The 7,971-nt window shown below is 35.8% G+C and overlaps 1 pseudogene; it reads left to right on the top strand.

The window, feature by feature from the left end:
• Positions 1-922: 922 nt before the first annotated feature.
• On the top strand, positions 923-6,836 carry LOC132278325 (sucrose transport protein SUC2-like; annotated as a pseudogene).
• The last annotated feature ends 1,135 nt before the right edge of the window (positions 6,837-7,971 follow it).

Genomic DNA, 7,971 nt, shown 5'->3' with positions numbered 1-7,971 from the left:
TTTTGTATCAGATGACTGTAATCCTATTATCAGTTAGACTTCCCTTCTGCTTAATTTATCCTTTCAGTTTTATTTTATGTTGTATTCTGTGCTTGTTTATTATCAATTGTTTTCGATATCCATATATTTTTAGGTGTGGACTTGATCAACTCACACGCGAAAATTTGGGGGTATCACAACTTCAATCTTGAATCTTATACAATTTGAATTTCATAAATATGAGTGTTGATGTTCTATTTTTTTTCTTGGCTAAAGTGCAAACAACCCCCCTGAATTATCACAAATCGGTATTTTACCCCCTTGAACTATAAAAATGAACAAATCAGTACCACAACTACCCAAATCCGTGCAAGTTAACCCTTGAAGCTCAATTCCGGCCACTTTCTGGCCAACTTTATTGTAGATTTACAAAACTACCCATTGTAATTAAGAAAAAAAATACTAAAATAAATAATCAGCGTGAAATACCCTTAATGCCCCTCATGTGACCTAAACGTTGCCTAAGTGTTGTAACCCTCTCTATTCGTCGGCAAATCTAATCGGCTTCATAAGATGGTCTCCATCGCATCGGAGGCTGCAAAACAGAGCTTGTTGATTGTTAGATCTATTTCCGAGGGTGTCACCATGGCTATGGATGATGGCCATCCGAGAAGTATATTGATTGCTGAGAATCCGATGAAGAACGATAATGGCGACGGCGAGACTGAATCGGCAGCAAGGACTGAATCGGCGATGTCCAATTTCAGGCAAGGATTCCTGGTTCGGCCCCTTGGTGCAGCGATGGCGATGGCAGCATAGGCCGGCAATAGGCTGTGGACAGGTCAATTGTGAATTTGCGGCGTGGCACCGGCGGGCAAAGACAACTCAGCTATGAGCTTTTTGGTGGTGAGTTCAGTTGTGATGAACTCGCGATGCAGCACTAATGGGTAAGAATTGGCCGATTGGCTTTACTGGTTTTGACCTAAATTGCCGACAACTGATTCACTTATAGGCCCTCCCGGCATGTCATGATCTAGACGGAGCCCCTTTGGATCATCTTCGGCGATAATGTGGCCGAAAATTGTGCATATCATAGAAGAGATGATGTTTGGAGGAGTGCGATATTTTGGGGGTACCTAACATCAAAGAATCCAAATCAGAAATGCTCCCCCCCATACACGAGTTCGTTTTCCTTTCAGAAGAAAATGATAACAACCCACAACATCTCTCTCACTCTAAAATCTCTCTCTCCCTCTATAACCATCCATTCTTCTTTGTTTTTTCTTTCCTTTTCATGTGCTTTTTGATTGCTATTTGTTATTACCCTCTGCAATCTTCCCTTTTGATTTGTTCTATTATACGGAGTAATTAGGTTCTTCATTTGCTTTTTCTTTCTTGCATTCCTTGATCGAACCAACACTGGTCATCAGAGGCTTAAGGCGACGAGAAATATTTCGAGCTTGATAGACAACACTTTTGGATAAACTAAAATAAAGAGAAAGATCATCAGTAATGTTTCCATCTCAGATCATCAGTAATCTTCGGCTCAGTTGCATCAACTGCCATTTTAGTTTTACACATAAAGCTTGAAGAATATGGATTAGAAATCAACTCAATTGATTCGGAGATTGAAAAAGTAGAAGTTTGGGTGTTGAGTAATTGGGGCAAATTCACTGTGCTGCATTTCCGGCCGACTTCATTGTAAAAATGAAAATGAATAAATAAATAATAGTATAAATGAGTATTTCAAGGCAATTTTGGAATTAAAATAAAATGACTGCACTTGTGGGTCAGAAAGTGGCCGGAATTGAGCTTCAGGGGTTAACTTGCATGGATTTGGATAGTTGTAGTACTAATTTGTTCATTTTTGTAGTTCATGGGGTAAAATGCCGATTTGTGATAGTTCAGGGGGCTGTTTGCACTTTTGCCTTTTTTATTTTTATTTTTTTGGTACGGAATAATTCATATTATATAGAACTAAAACAAAATATATAGAGGATAGGGATACTATTAGTAAATTATGTAATAAAAGTGTTTTAAGCAACATTGTTACCAAATAAATTTAAAAAAATGCTTTAAATATAAAAAACAGTCACCAAAGATGTTTTTTTGCTCACAGTAATTTTATAACAGTTGTATTGCTAAAAGTGTTTTTATGATTTAACATCAATCCCAAACGGCACAAAAACCATGTGGCATAAAAAAAAAAAAAAAAGGGTAAAGTACACTAACACCTCCTGAAGTTTGCCAAAAGGACACTCAGAGGAAAGTTTGCCTATTTTGGGACAATGACATCCCTTGAAGTTTGATACATCTGCCAAAGACACCCCAATGGTAATAAATTGACATTTTTACCCTTTAACTTTTATATTGACTAATTTAAATACTGAAATGACCTTTCTAATTTCATACTCATAACAATTTTTTTCCTTATCTCCTCTCTATTTTCTCTTCCTCAGCCCCCAACACCAACACACATTGTCACACATACACACACACACACATAAAAAATGAAAGTGGAGTATTTAAATATTGCTAGGGCTCAATCATAACAAATGTCCTAATGCATCCAACAACCAAAATTCATATTTTGTAGATATAACTTTTCTTTTGTAAATATAATTTTTCTAGTCTCACAGAAATTAACAAACACTGCAGATAGGATGGATTGAACATAAATATTGAAAAATTTAAAACCAAAACTAGAAAAATTACATCTATAAAAACAATGAAAATTTCAAAACAACTTGAATCATCAAATCAACCTACCAAGTTATTTGGAGAATTTAATAACCATAAAATGGCCAAAAGTTAAAACTTAGTTTTACTTAAGGAAAACATCAAAGTAATTAGATTTATTAACTGAAAAAAATACAAGTAATTGATGTATTATTTATTAAATAAGTATGAACGCATCATTTGTGTGACAGTATGTGTGTATATGTGTGACAATGTGTGTTGGTGTTAGGGGCTGAGGAAGAGAAAATAAAAAGGAGAGAAGGAAAGAAATTGTTATAGGTATGAGGTTAGAAATGTCATTTCAGCATTTAACTAAGTCAATATAAAAGTCAAAGGGTAAAAATATCAATTTATTATCACTGGAATGTCTTTAGTAGATGTATCAAACTTCATAGGGTGTTATTGTTTCAAAATAAACAAACTTTCTTCTTAGTGTCCTTTTGACTGTGTGTTAGTGTATTTCACCCCAAAAAAAAAAAAAAAAAAAAAAAAATACGCTCTCTCTTTTCATCTCCATCAGGTACAGATGATCTCCTCTTTCACTTCCTCTGCAACCTCTCATATGGCCGTCCATACTCAGGTCTCATCTCCGACGGTGTCGACAATGATTTGTGGGGTTCGCAACTTCTTCGGCTAGATCGATGCTTCACCAAAGAGTCTTGCATGCCCTGTACCACCACAGCACTCGGCAATCTCTTCCTCATCATCATCTATGATCATCTGATGTTCCTTACTGCTACGTACCTCTCCAATGGAAGCGAGTTCTTGTTAGAGGACTGTTTCTTCCTCATCATCGTCTGATCTCAATTTGTTTAATTTTGATTTGGATTTTGCTTCTGTCTGGTTGCTCAGAAACTGAAGGAAAGGGAAAGGTAAGAGAAAACCCCCACTTTTTGGTTTGATATGATATGAGAATTTATGGAATTTTCACTACTGCCAACTTGAATTTATTTAATAATTCAGCAAACCCCCAATTTGATATGATTTGAATTTTCTGGGTTTACGCGGACTCGAAATGGTAGGCAAAACCCCAATGGTCAGAAATTGTCGGTGGAAAGTCGGCCGGAGGGGTTGATTTTGGCAAGTACAGAGAAGGGGTCAAAAGTTTTGGTGGTAAAGTTGATCGGAGGGGCAACGACGATAAAAGATCATCGGTATCGAATGGGTTTGGCGGTGAGGCGACGGAAACGTGAGTGTGGAGTTGAAGAAGGCGTTGATGGGGGCTGCTAACAATGTACTCTCTGGTTTAATCGAGAAGTGTTCTACAGTTAGCATTTAAAAAGACTAAGGGACTCAGTTTTTCTCTCTTTTTTCTGGTAGTGAGGTGAGGTCTCTTTAGTCTTGCATTGTTTGGGATTTTGTTTAAATTTGGGTTGCGTTTAGTAATGTTTTTGTTTTCCTGAAAAAAAAAAAAAAATGATTATACTTTCTTGAATGAAAATAAAAAATTAAAATAATATTTATTAACATTCATTATTGTTACAAATTTAAAAATATAAAATAATAACTGTATTTAATAATACAACATATTTATTACAAAATATACATATTATTCTTTAAATTTTTATTTTTTTATTTTTATTTTATTTTTTTCATTGCAAGAATTTTAAAAGTTAGTGATCAGAGGAGAGGATAAGGGGAGGGTAAAGGAATTTAATATGAACTTTCGGACACATGGTGCAACCCAACCACTCAGATACCATACTTGCTTCCATGAATATCAAAAAATCATAAATCTAATTTAAAATTATAAATCTTAAAAATATACAAAATTAGATATACCAAAACAAAAATATTCCCACCAATTATGTATATAAATATATGTATATGTATAATATATACACTTATTATGTGATATATAATATATTTAACATAAGATAATTTATTATGAATAAAAAATATTAAATAATATATCTTATATGTAATAAAATATATATTGTGTTATAATATTGTAAATTAATTATAATTTAATATTTAAATGTAATATAATATAGATATGATAAATAATAATATAAAATATTTACTACTTAGTAATTTAATAACATTATATTCTATATCAAAAATTATTTTGTCACAAAAAATAATTTACATTATTATTTAATATATTATATATTAAAATATATTTTTATCAAATAAAAAATGATATACAATATTTAATTTATTCTATATTAAAAATATATATTTTTATTAACATTTAATATGCAACTGTATTACGCAAATAATATGAATTTTATTTGAAATGAATAGTGTCTGTGCAACAATATTAGTGAAAACGTTTCTGCACTACAGTGCTGAAAACATAAAAAACATCATTTTGATATTTTATCTTTTCTTCACAAAAATTGAAAACGTTTTCTGTTATAGAAAAATAAAAACATTTTATTGAACGCAATTTTTGTTTTTATTTGGCCTTTTTAGAACTTGATAACATAAAACAAAAAACGTTTCTCGTTATTAAACGCAGCCTTGGTTTATTTATAGGAGGATATGTCTGGAGTTGGACTATATTTCTATATTTCTTGTGGCAAGGTTTGGATAAGAAGCTTTAGTTTTTATTATTTATTTATTATTATTTTTTTTGTCTTTAATTGAGTATCAAGTCAAATTATCAACATTAAGGAGAGGCTTTGTGCTCAATCAGCTTAACAGCATGGAGGTTTTACAGCAATAATTTACTCTGGGTAGCTTGCTAGGTCAATCTTGGTTCATTCAGGATTAATTCTTTCTGATTCTTGTTATGTGATGACGATACGGTCAGTCGACTCAGTCTACATGGTTGGTTGGTGATGTTCTTGGTTTTCTGGGTAGAATTTCTCTATATCTAACGCTTGTATTCTTTGTATTTTATTTTGTGTGAGGCCTCCTGTTGCTTCTTGTGTCCTGTCGGACTTCTTTAGTAAATTCTCTTTTATTTGTACAAGCTTACCACTAAAAATAAATAAATCAAATTATCAACGCAAATTATATAGAGAGCAAAAATTCCAAAAAAGAAATTATATATATACAGGGAGAAAAGTGTTAGAGAGGAGAGAGAAAATATAAAAAAATTGAAGATTATTTTGAGAAAGAGCCGTAAGAGAGGAGAGAATAAAAAATAAAAAATTAGAAATTAAAAAGAAATAATTAAATAAGGGTATTGTATATATTATACATAGAAAATGAGAGACAAATGAGTAAAGGATATTTAGGTAGTGCCACCAATGATTTCAAAAAGCTACCGGTTGAAAGCTCTGCTAAACATGAGAAATTTGCATTTGCCCTATAAATGGGTAGGGGGCAAAATGAGAAGTAAAATTGTTAAACGATTGTGGGAATGGAGTAAAAAGTTCCCCCTTTCTGTAATTTTGGGCTGGGGTGGGGGTAACAAAACCCCTCGTTTGTTAACCACCATGTGCATAAAAAAAAAATAGGGATAATTCCTAATAAATGGAGCTTTGGAGGAATTGTGCCAAATACATGGAGTCAATATTTTTCTTTCCAGAATGCTGGATTTTTCCCAAAGTTGGACACAGACATGGAATTTATACAGTCTTGCTTCTTTACTTCTGACCCATACGTCCAGCTACTCGGCATCCCCCATACCTGGGTTGCGGGCCCGCCTCCGGCATGATTGTCCAGCCCGTCGTCGGCTACTACAGCGACCGATGCACCTCCCGTTGCGGCCGCCGGCGCTGGCCTCATCGCCATCGCCATCTTCCTCAGCTACGCCGCCGACTTCGGCCACCTATTCGGCGACTCCTACAATAAATCCCCGAAAACCCTCGCCATCGCCATCTTCTTCGTCGTTGGATTCTGGATCCTCGATGTCGCCAATAACATGCTCTAAGGCCCCTGCCGTGCCTTTCTCGCCGACCTCTCCACCGGCAACCAAAGCAAAACCCGAATCGCGCCTATTTTCCTTTTTCATGGCCGTCGGCAATGTCCTCGGCTACGCCGCCGGGGCTTATACTAAACCTTCACCGCATATTCCCTTTCTCACGAACCCATTCATGTGATCTCTACTACACAAATTTCAAAAGCTGTTTTTTATATTGTTACTATTCCTAACAATAGTATCTCTGTGTCTGGTACCTGAACCCTTACCGGAACTGGTAAATGCAGTTGAAGTGAAGGAGTAACGAAGGGAGAGAATGTGCAAAAGATGGTGAATTGGTAATTGGGTAATTTTTTTAACAATAGTATAGATAGTTTGGGAAGCAAAAGATTATGTACGGTATAATTTCATGTCTGTGTCCGACTTTGGGATAAATCCATCGTTCTGGAAAGAGAAATGTTGACTCCATGTATTTGGGACAATTCCTCCAAAACTCCATTAATTAGGAATTATCCAAAAAAATGTGTGACGGAAATGCGAATGGACTTAAATACTCCTCTTTTTATGATGAAAAGTAAAAATACAAAAAAGCCCAGTACAAAAAATCCTTGCATCCCCGCCGGCTGTGTCGCGTCCCTAGCAAAGAAATGCTTTGTCGCCGCCGTTTCGACTCACCATCAGACCTTGTTCGCCGCCATATAGCATCGCTATCCTGAGCACATCCATATATATATATATATATATATATATATATATATATATATATATCTTCAAGAGAGATGAATCAAGATGGAAGCTTTCTGTTTTTGGCCCATGAACATCACAGATCTACATCCGGTCGGTTTGGTCGTGTTGTTTTCCGATTTGGCTCTCTGTTTGGTCTGAACGGGAACTGAAACACGCCGGACCGGTACTCGCTACTAGGTCAGACCAAGCTTACCTAAAGAGGTTGGACAAAGCTCGCCGTTTGTTCACCGGAGTCGCATGCATGTCTTGCAACTCACTGGATGGTCACCAAAATGGGTCTCATTGTTATGGGTTTTGCTGAAATTGCAGCTTGCCGGATTTCTGCCACCGGAACTGTTGTTCGCCTTAACTAAGACATGCTGGGGTTGTTCGGTCTTTGATTGCAGCTCGCCGGACTTGTTGCTGCAGAATGAAGATTACCGGAAAAGCTGGATACTTCTGAACTAGAGGTGCGCTGGTTCAATCACCGTCACCGGAGCTAGTAGTTATAGTTTTGGAGCTCGCGGTTGTGTCCCCGTCACCGAAATGGGTATGTCTTCAGTCTTCGCCGGAGTTCGCACCGACAGAAGTACACCGAAGATGAAGCTTTCTCTATATTTGCACAGACGGGAGATCACCGGAATCATGGTTCATCTGAACTGAAACTTGGGTGTGTCACCGGTTGGTATTGGGTCTTCAATCAGTCCGCTGAT

The sequence above is a fragment of the Cornus florida genome, unplaced genomic scaffold, assembly GCF_030987335.1.
Source record: "Cornus florida cultivar Cherokee Brave unplaced genomic scaffold, ASM3098733v1 CherokeeBrave_3.0.0_Hap2_Chr10, whole genome shotgun sequence".
NCBI classification, from domain to species: Eukaryota; Viridiplantae; Streptophyta; class Magnoliopsida; order Cornales; family Cornaceae; genus Cornus; species Cornus florida.
This window is presented reverse-complemented; position numbering and strand designations above follow the sequence as displayed.